The following is an 11,185-nucleotide window of genomic DNA, read 5'->3' as shown; positions in this document are numbered from 1 at the left end:
TCGGCAAATACCTCTTGGTATACTATGTGGGACCTATATGAATTTTCTATAATGTATTATCATGAAATTTAGCGAACTATAAATTTAGCATGTTATCCCCAAGTTAGGATTGGCCAAAATATTATTTAATCAAAATTATGAATTTATCAGTAGTAAATTATCGACATTCTACTGTATTTTTCTCTCTGCTCTCAAGAGAAAAACTGCACAAAAACGATGGAACACTAACAATTGCAAGTTCTCTCATTTCAATCTATTATTTCACCGGTCCCCAACCATGTGAAATTGCAATATGTCATATCAACATTTATCCAATCAATTATTTCATACGGTATATAGATACAAATCTCGATCCTCTCTAGATCCTCTTTGTGAAGATGTTATAAATCTGTGAATCGTATCCGTTCATCGTACATCATGTGGTTAGAAATCATTTTTTTTTAAATTTATTTAAAAGTGAACCCAAATAGTACCTAACGAAAATTGATCGCACGATGTATGATAAACGAACATGATTCACAGATTCCCAGAAACCTTACAAAGATTCGTAGAGGATCGTGTTGGTATAGATATTGTATTAAATGTGATGAGTTTGGAAGGTAGAGAATATTTCGATTCTTTTTCAACTGATGCTTGAATGGTTTTTCTTTTTCATTTTCTTTGCGGATTTCTTTTTTACGAGAAACCAAAAACCCACTAGGGTTGAAAGGCTGACACACAGTGTAGGAAAAAGAAAAAAGAATGGAAAAGACAGGGGAAAAATGATGAGTGGTTAGATAAATTTAAGGATGCATTTGTTGCACCGGATTATCTCGGCCTGGACGAGTTTCAGGGACTAAGCTGGACTGGTTTAGACTAGACTAAGCTGGACTAGCTTAATGAAGTTTTTGGTACAGTGTCGGACTAAGAAGCTAGACTAACAATAAATTATTATTATTATTATTATTATATTTTAATTTATTTTCTATTAAAAATAAAAGAAAATTATGAAAAACTCCAATTGAATTCGTGAAATTGCAAGCTAACGATCAATGCTCATTTGACAAACCCAGAGCACACTACTAATCAAGACAACCCAGATTCTCAAATTAATTAAGACTTCAAAAACCCATCTCAAACCTTCATCGCTAACCTCTCGATCAGCTTCTCGGGTGTACCGTCCAACGACAGTAGGTCACCACCAACAACAACGATTTGGACAGTAACCTCTCAATCCGCATAGCGCACAGAAGAAGAAGGCGGAGTACTGGGCCTTTTTCTTTCCTCAACTTTTGTTCTTCTTCACAAATATTCTATAAAATTCTATGGAAATTGTTTGCTTGCCTTCTGGATGGTTGAATGCTATTGTTGGGTTGGGTACTTGGGTGATGCAGTGACCCACGGCTTGGCCATGGTGACGGTGCCGTAGAAGAAGAAGCGGAGCGCGGAGGGATTGGAGTGAAAGTTGGGGATTGGGGATGTTGGCCTCGTTTCTTTTCTAGTCCGCCTTAACACCAAGGGAAAGCTTGGGATTAGATAGTGAGGGTTAGCAAAGGGCGGAAGGACTCTTAGTCGGGGCGAGTCCCATTTATTTTAGTCCAAGAACCTACCAAACGCAGGATTATAGTCTTATTTAAGCTAGTCCAAACCAGTCCCTCCTAAAGAGGTGTAACAAACGCCCCCTAAGTGTTTATTAATTGAGAGGAAACTTAATTTTTAGAACTTTAAATATAAACAAATTATAAAAATTTATACTAAAATCTTATCAAGTGGCGAGATTTGAGCGGTTGGTAGTGTTACTTAGCATAATCTCATGACAAATCAAATCCAACACAAGTTTTTCTTGATAAGTATTGTAGTATCATTTTTTTTTTGTTTTTTTTTTTTTTGCATTCATTGATTTTGAAGGAATTAAATAAAAAATAATATGTTTCTTTTTCTTCTACTAAATGCGATATATTTATAAGTTCAAGGAGAAAATCGTAACTATAAGGGCAATCAACCATTTAAATAAAGAAATAATATGTTTTTTTTAGGGTATGAAGAAATAATATGTTGAGTGCATGATAAATGAATAATACTTGGATACTAATTAGTAATTATTCATTCTCCAATATATTAACTTTGTGATCTGATCCATTCAAAAATGACGTGTTATTTGTTTTTAAATGTTAAAAAATATTTAAAAATAATAATAACAAATATTAAAATACATTGGACCAAATCAGTATATTTACATAGAAATGGTTCCGTGTTAATAATTGGATGAGTAATCTAAGGAGATTAAATTTGTAGACAAAATTTGCAAACTAAATTATATGTCACCAATAAAAATGAGCACGTTTATCAAGGTTTAAATAATAATTCAATCATTAACTTACATGTCATTTAGCTTAGAAAATTTTATCTATAAATTTAGTCCTCTAAGATTACCCTAATTGAATACTGAGTTTTTTGTTTTTAATTTTTGGTAAATCCTTTCCGTAGAATGGAAAATTTTTTATTCCATAACAAAGACCCACATATATACAATTATAAACAAAAAAAAAAAAAAAAATTGGACCTCCCAATGAAACCCAGAAGAGCCCAACTCACAGCCGAAATCGGTTACGGCGCGTCTGCTCCAAATCGGTTCAAGAGGGTTGCAAATTGCAAATTGTCAATTGTCATCCACGATTTCAAGTCGGATTTATTGACTTTTAAATTAATTAAAAATTAGTCAGCTGATTTTTACACAGACCCCTTACTGACTTATTGACTTTAAATTAATTAAAAATTAGTCAGCTGTAATTTTACATTCTGTCATCAACCATAAAAGCTATAACCAACCGGATTTATGGACTTTTAAATTAATTAAAAATTAGTCATGTGATTTATAAACCGACCCTTTATAAAAATTTCCTAATTCACACTTCTGTTCCCACCACCACCACACAATTTCTTTCATTTCTATTTGCTTTTGTGTTTTGATTTCAAGAAAATGGGTTCGTTTAGTTTGGCAGAAAAGCCGCATGCAGTTTGCATACCGTTCCCAGCTCAAGGTCACATAAACCCTATGCTCAACGTAGCCAAACTCCTCTACTTTAAAGGCTTTCACATAACCTTTGTCAACACAGAGTTCAACCACAAACGCCTCCTTAAATCCCGAGGTTCCAACTCCCTTGACGGCCTTCCCTCTTTCCAGTTCGAGACCATTCCCGATGGGCTCCCTCCAACAAATGCCAATGTTACGCAAGATATACCATCCTTGTGTCATTCCACTACGAAAACATGCTTGCCTCACTTCAGTGAGCTTCTGTCCAAGCTCAACTCTTCGCCCGATTCGCCTCCTGTGAGTTGCATAGTTTCCGATGGTATCATGAGCTTCACTCTTGATGCAGCACAGGAACTAGGGATTCCCGAAGTACTTCTGTGGACAACAAGTGCTTGTGGCTTCTTGGCCTATGTGCAGTTTCACCATCTCATTGAAAATGGTCTCACTCCTCTTAAAGGTATATTTTGATCAACCAAAACAAAATCCCAACTACTTGTTTCTCTTGATCTGTTTAGTTTGTGTTTCTTTCTGATAACTTTAATTTTAACTTTAACTTGCACTAAATGTTTTACATGGAATAATATAATGTTAACACACTTTCTTCATTGAATTTGCAGATGCTAGCTATTTGACAAACGGGTATTTGGATACCGTGATAGATTGGATACCAGGCATGAAAGACATCCGATTGAAGGACATCCCAAGTTTCATGAGAACTACAGAACCCGATGACCAAATGCTGGATTTTATCCTGGTCGAGACAGAACGAGCAAAAAGGGCTTCAGCTATTATTGTGAACACATTCCATGACTTCAAACGTGAAGTTTTAGATGCACTTTCAACTCTGTTTCCGCCTGTTTACTCTATCGGACCTCTAAATCTACAAATCGGTCAGATTCCGGCGGATAACGAGTTGAATTCGATCGGATCGAACTTATGGACTAAGGAACCAGAGTGCCTTGAGTGGCTTCACTCTAAAGAACCCAACTCTGTGGTTTATGTCAACTTTGGCAGCATCACGGTTATGACAAGTGAGCAGCTAATTGAGTTTGGGAACTTGCAAATTGTAAGAAGACCTTTTGTGGGTTATTAGGCCCGACCTAGTTGGTGGGGATTCAGCTGTGATTCCTCCTGAGTTTTTGGAAGAGACCAAAGATAGGAGCCTATTGGCAAGTTGGTGTCCTCAGGAACAAGTTCTGAATAACCCAGCTATCGGAGGGTTTTTGACGCACAGCGGATGGAACTCTACTCTTGAAAGCGTGTGCGGTGGAGTGCCAATAATTTTTTGGCCCTTCTTTGCGGAACAACAAACCAATTGCAGGTTCAGTTGCAAAGAGTGGGGCATTGGGTTGGAGATTGAGGGTGATGTAAAAAGAAAATATGTGGAGGAGCTTGTGAGAAAGTTAATGGACGGGGAGGAGGGCAAAGAGATGAGAAAGAAAGCCTTGGAGTGGAAGAAGTTGGCAAAGGAGGCCAGTGGTGGTCCTAATGGATTATCTTTTGTGGATTTCGACAAAATGGTCAACCAGGTGCTTCTATCACAAAAAAAAGTAGGGTGAAATGATTAATCGATGGCTGTTTGCTGTTTGTTGTTTGCTTAATTGTCTTATGAGTTTGAATCTAGTTGTTAATTGCCATGAATTTGTACCATTTCTAGTTTCATCGTTATAATTATTCTATTCACATTCAGGTATGTTTAAAGTATTCTTTCACGTTTTTCTTATCGTTTTAGCGTGTAGCATGAAGAATTAATTACAGTTTGTACTTTTGTGATACGGGTCTTGAAACAGTTTTATTTTCTTTTTAAGCAAACGTTGCAAAGAAAATCCGCTCGCAACTATAAGTCTATAAGGACTGGATTAATCTAACGTACCAATCGCGATAACTGCATATTTAAAATAAATAAAACAAAAGTTTTGATGACATTAGATATGCAAAGAAACTAAATGCAAATAAAGGTAACGATCAATTGAAAACAAAGCAAAAGTGGTTTAACAGTAAGAACCGATTTCACTAAACCAATCCAACCCGAAATCTACAGTATATTAACCCTAATTATTACTCATGTTGACAATTGATTTTCCCTAAATTATTTGTTATCCACTTCCAGTCTCAACCAAAAGAATTCCTGATTAAAAACTCATTCTCTTCCAAGCATTAAAAAACAAAAACCCATTGTGTACTATGAAAAATCCGTAAAAAAAAAAAAAAAAAAATTGAGTGAATCATGTTAGTCCATTCCTAGCACTCATTCAAGACATGACATTCCTTCCCAAAAGCTTCTCAACCTAATTCTTCTAATCAAACAATTAGTGGCCAATTAATTGCAAGAATTAAGAATGGTAACGAACACTCAAATGGAACAATAAAAAATAAAATAAAAAAATTAAGACAACTACAAAATTATAAATTTCGAGTATTCATAGCTAGGCTAGATCTTAGCCCTAGCAAAAAATATTTAGTTCTTGGTAAATTTAAAATACAACTAAGTAAATTCGAATATATGAAAAGAAACAACCAAAATTATGATCAGCTTATTATAAATAATATCGTTTTTCCAAAAAAAAAAAAAAAAAAAAAAAAAAAAAAAAAAATCCATAAGGCAGCGCTGCCCCTGCATAATTAAGTTGACTTGTATTGGCCCAATTCAATTAGGAAACCTAATCATCACATCACCACATATAATAACTCTTAAAAATTCACACAAAATGAACTTATTGCATCAGCCCAAAATAGATTAAGAAATTTTAGCTTTAATGGGTTGGCTCGCAATAAACTCAAATCATTCAAATTTAAAACCAATCCAAAATAGCTCACGCGCACAACTTAGCAATCCTCAGGATCTCTCCAATTTAAGCCTCCAATTTCATGTTTTGTTTACAAATTATTTCTACAAAACTCACACAAACACACATTAAACCCAACAATTTAATATAAAACCATGACTAAATAATAGAAAAGGAGGTATAAATTATATGTAAAATATCAACCAAACAAGAGTACCAAAATCCAATCCCACAACTTCGGCATCGCGTGGGAAGGCAGTGAGAGACGAAGTTCATATCCCTTCCTTACTCCAAAGAGGTATGAAGTAGCTTAAACAATGAAAAACATAACAAAAGATTTAACGCATGCAGCAAGTAGGGTGAGCTATCTCTAAGTGATGGAAAACCCCTTAGTTCTCAAGCTTTAATTCTTCCTTTCCTTTGATCTTAGCCTCAAACCCCACCTAACCTTCAATTTCGATCTTTACCAGAAATTCCAACCATTATTATTATTTCACAGCCATCTCAAAACCCACCAACCATGGATGTTCATCTCTCTCATGTCAAACTTATGACCTTTTAGCTCCCACACGGCAAATCATTTAGGCAAATCATAATTTGTTGTTAGTACAATTATTCATTCATTGTTATTTGAAGCCGTTAACTTACTCAAATATCTTCTAATACATCTATTTTGAGGTATTTCAGTTTTTGACGCCGGAAACAATACGTGAAGTTAAGGTGTCTCATAGACCACAGTGTCTTGCTCGATCAAAAGGTCCTCAACACTTCTTAATTGAAATGGTAGCATTCAACTGCCACACCATGGGCAGTGAGCATAAGGGTCCATTGAGAAAGCAAAAGAAATGGAGCAGCGGCTTTAGAAAATCTAGAGAAACCCACTAATTTCCACAATTTTTTGTTATAGGAATACCAAGAGGTGAGATAGGCTTGGGTATTGGGTCAGAATCGAGATAGAGAGGGGAAAGTAGGAGCATATATGATGCGAATTTTCCATGTGACTCGAAAAAATTCAGAGTAAAGTGATGGATGGGCCGCTTGCATGTAAAAGCAAGGACGAATCTTGAGAAGCTATGGGCTATAGCCCAAATGAGATTTTGGAGGGAAAATAATTAGTAGTTGTAATGAATTGGCTTAGCTCAATCCACCTCAATTAGTAAGTGTTTACGTGTTTCACTTGATTTAAGGGGTTTAAAGTAAAATATTTGTTGTAAACATTCCTAGTTTAAGTGTTATTGTATAAATCTTAGATTAGATTTAATTATAGTTATCCTTTCGTATTGTATCTTGTATTCCTTGGGGATGAAGGAATATCTTCTCTCCCTTTCATTGCTATAAATAAAGGCACAATGAACGAGAGATAACAACACACACATTCCCCTACAATTCTACAAACACATCTCTCTCTTCTCCTTGCCCCTGGCCCTCTCTCTCTTTGTTAGATAAAATAGACCACAACACGTTATCAGCACGCTCCTACAGCTGCGTTTAGGAATTTGACGTTGAAGAATTTTTCTGCATCAAACCAGTTCATCCATATCATTACGCAATCAGGTTCTTTCAAAACAACGGTTTTTATCTCGATATTTTTGCAACCCTGATAGCATGAACATTCACCATGATGCATGACTCAACTTTACGTTTTACGAATTTTAGATTCTACATAAATTGTGTATGCCTCATAATCATAATTATTGAATTATGTGAATTTGATATCGGTTATGAATTGCATCAAATATATATATATATATATATATGCATCAATTAAATTATACATGAATTACATTAAATTATTTATATGCATATAATTGGATTGAGAAAAAAAAAACAAACAAATAAACAAACAGGAATCGAGAAACCTAGGGTTCTTCGAACCCCATGCACTCGCACCATGCAAGGCCGCAAGCCACTAGGCCAGCAGCCTGTGATGGCCCAACCCATTCCCTCGCCAAGCCTGCAGCCTACATCGAGTCCCCAAGCCAGAGCCGTAGGCTCCAGGTTGAAACCCAACACACCCTGATGCCCACCACAGCGTCTCCACCATCCAAGGATGGCTTGCAACCCATCCTCACACCTCAGGTCACCATGTTTGACAGCCTGAAGCTCGTCTTCGACATCAATTGACCGAGATTCAATTGAATCTCATCGATTTTCTTTGAAAAACCCGATTCAAAATTCTAGGGTTTTACAATGAATGTCGAGATTTTTTTCAAATCTCCGTTCATATTTGAGGTTTTTGATGACCCACGGACTCGTCCCAAGCATCATTCTCCCAACGCCGACCACCTGACGCAACACCGTCGACCAAACCTGGCGTTCTTCCTCAACATCGCACACCCAACATGGCTGGGATGTATGACTCGAGCCCAATTAGGCTCCATCTCTTGGCCCACATAAAAAAAAAAAAGGCTTTTGGGCTCACCTGCAATGGCCCATACCGTTGGCACCTTTCCCCATAGACCTGCAACCACACCCGAGACCACTAGCCCAATTTTTGGGCCTAGGTAGCACAGACCAATTTTTTTTAAGCCATCCGTGAGCTTATTTTTTCTTTTGGGCCCCAAGTTTTATTCGCCTAATTATTTTAGGCCCAATGGGTTTTATATCTTTTCACCCACACTTTAATTTGGCCGGAAGTCCAAATAATTATAATTCAATTATAATTGTAAACCTAAATTTTATATTTTTGCATATTCTTGGTGCATATTTGTTTGCATATATATTTGTGTTTGCCTGTAGGAATATATGAACCTGAAGTTCATAATTATTTTGAAACCTAAAGTTTCTTACATACATGCCTTGTTTGAAAACCTGAAGTTTTTCAATTAAAAACATCACCCATGAGAACCCAAAGTTTTTCATGCAAGAATAAACCAAATCATGTCTATTAGAACCTGTATGTTCTACTTCTACGTGAATGGATTGATTTTTCTCCATTACACTAACCACATCTTGTCCATCTATTTTGTGATAGGAACATGTCGAATTTGAACAAACTCGACTTTACCGCTTTGGAGGTCTCTGGAAGGAACTACCTCAAGTGGGTCCAAGATGTGAAGTTCCACCTCACAGCAAAGAACTTGCGTCCTGCTATTAAAGAAGCAACGGACGAGCCTGTTGGCGAAGCTGAAAAAGCCATTACTATGATCTTCATCCGAAGACATATTCATGACGCTCTACAAACTGAATATCTTGCTGAGGAGGATCCACGTGCATTATTGGTCGTTTTGGCTGATCGTTTTGATCACCAAAAGGACATATTTTTGCCTAAAGTAAGACACGACTGGCTTGCGTTTCCAAGACTTTAAGTCTATGAATGAATATAATTTTGAAGTTTGTCGAATCCGATCACTTCTCAAGTTTTGCAATGAAACTTTGACTGAAGAGGATCACCTGGAGAAGACCTATTTGACCTTCTCTACTTCTAATATTGTCTTGCAGCAACAATATGGAGCTCAGAAGTTCACTAAGTTCTCAGATTTGATCTTTATTTTACCTCTTGCTGAAAAGCAGAACCATTGAATAATCATCAAGCTTGACCTACCGGGGAGACTGCTGTGCCTGAAGCACATTATAGCACCAACCAACACCCAAAACACCAAAAGAAGAGTGGTAAGGGCAGCCAAAAGCCATCCCACCAAGGTCAACAGCGTCAAGGCCCATCTAAGGGAGGAAACAAAGCCCAAAAGCACCCAAACCTCGCTCCCAATGCCCCGAACTTCAAGAATAAGGGCAAAGCACGTGAAACCATAGATGTGGACATGTGTTATCGCTTTGGTTCAAAGGACCATTGGTCCCGTGTTTGCCGAGCTCCCAAGAAGGTTATAAATCAATATCATTCTCGTCGTAAGAAGTTTGAATCAAACTTCATGCAAGTGGACAAACCGGAGACTACAAAGATTGAGGTTTTTGATTTTCAGGCGGATACCACCCCTATAAAAGATTAGAATCTTAGACATAGACTTATTTTTAGTTGAAATAAGACAACTGGGGCCAAATTCCACCTAGTGGTTAAACCCCTCCTTTGTTTTTAGTTGATTTTTGAACAATTTTCCTTTATGTTTGGATTATTAGTTGGTGATTTGTTTTGGATATTAAGTTTTTTAATCCTTGAATAAATGAAATTATTTTGAATTGATATTTTTTTTTTATAAATTTTTATGCATGTGACCGATTCAAATTAATTCTTCATTCTAGGTATGACTAATGGGAAAGTTAGTTGGCTGGCAGATAATGCAACCATGCACACAGTTTTGCATGAACATGTCTATTTCACTAACTTCATACCTAAGAATGCACCTTTGACAACCCTCTCAGGCCCATCCAACCTGATAAAAGGATACGGTAAGGCACGTATAATGTTGTCTAGTGGTACAATCTTGACTAGTTATGAGGCACTCTATTCTCCACGTTCCGAAAGAACGTTGTTAAATTTCAAGGACATTACAGATAACAATTACCACACTAAAACCCACGTAGAAAACGGAGTTGAATTTCAGTGCATAACTTCTTACGAATATGGCCAAAAACATATTCTAGAGAAGATGGAGCGTACCTCGAGTGGTCTGTATACTACGACCATACACCCCATTGAATGCCACTATGTGACCGGCCCTACTACTGGGAACACGCACGAAATTACACTTTGGTATGATCGTTTGGGACATCCTAGATGAATAGCGATGCGCCATATCCTCAAATCTTCACACGGGCATCCACTGACCCGAAGATTAGGTTTGACCCAAGGAATCGCATGTCAAACATGTTCGATGGGAAAGCTTATTACTAAGCCTTCTTATGACAAGATTCATTTGTATCCTCCCATTTTTCTACAATGGATTCAGGGGGACATTTGTGACTGATTCACCCTCTCTGCGGACCATTTACATACTTTATGGTTTTGGTTGACGCTTCCACACGTTGGTCGCACGTGTGTTTATTGTCCATAAGGAATGCTGCACTCTCCAAACTATTGGCTCAAGTTATCAAGCTCAGGGCTCACCACCCTAATTATCCGATCAAATCTATTCGATTGGATAATGGTGGAGAATTCACATCTAAAACTTCTGATGACATGGCATGTTGGTTGGGGTTAAAGTTGAACATCTTGTACCCCATGTTCACACCCATAATGGCTTGGCAGAGGCTTTCATTAAGCACTTACAAATGATTGCTCGATCATTGGTCATACGTACCAAGCTTTCGATCACTGCTTGGGGTCATGCAATATTGCACGCAACAAAGTTGGTCCGCTTGAGGCCTGTTGCAGCACAACCATTTAGTGCCTTTAGTTGGTTACTGGATACGAACCTGACATATTGCATTTGCGTCTATTTAGTTGTGCGGTATATATGCCGATCTCGCCACCCTTACGTACAAAAATGGG

General features: G+C 37.2%; 2 pseudogenes across 1 annotated transcript; both read left to right on the top strand.

Annotated features, from left to right (window-relative positions):
- Positions 1-2,899: 2,899 nt before the first annotated feature.
- On the top strand, positions 2,900-4,706 carry LOC137717135 ((R)-mandelonitrile beta-glucosyltransferase-like; annotated as a pseudogene). Its single transcript, XR_015965064.1, has 2 exons — positions 2,900-3,470; positions 3,631-4,706. The product of XR_015965064.1 is annotated as a (R)-mandelonitrile beta-glucosyltransferase-like (transcript).
- Positions 4,707-8,777: 4,071 nt separating this feature from the next.
- Positions 8,778-9,746, top strand: LOC148694644 (uncharacterized; annotated as a pseudogene).
- Positions 9,747-11,185: the final 1,439 nt, after the last annotated feature.

Source organism: Pyrus communis, chromosome 8 (genome assembly GCF_041283825.1).
Source record: "Pyrus communis isolate YQ-2024b chromosome 8, ASM4128382v1, whole genome shotgun sequence".
Classification (NCBI taxonomy): Eukaryota; Viridiplantae; Streptophyta; class Magnoliopsida; order Rosales; family Rosaceae; genus Pyrus; species Pyrus communis.
The sequence above is the reverse complement of the archived record's forward strand: the minus strand, read 5'-3'. Positions and strand labels throughout refer to the sequence as shown.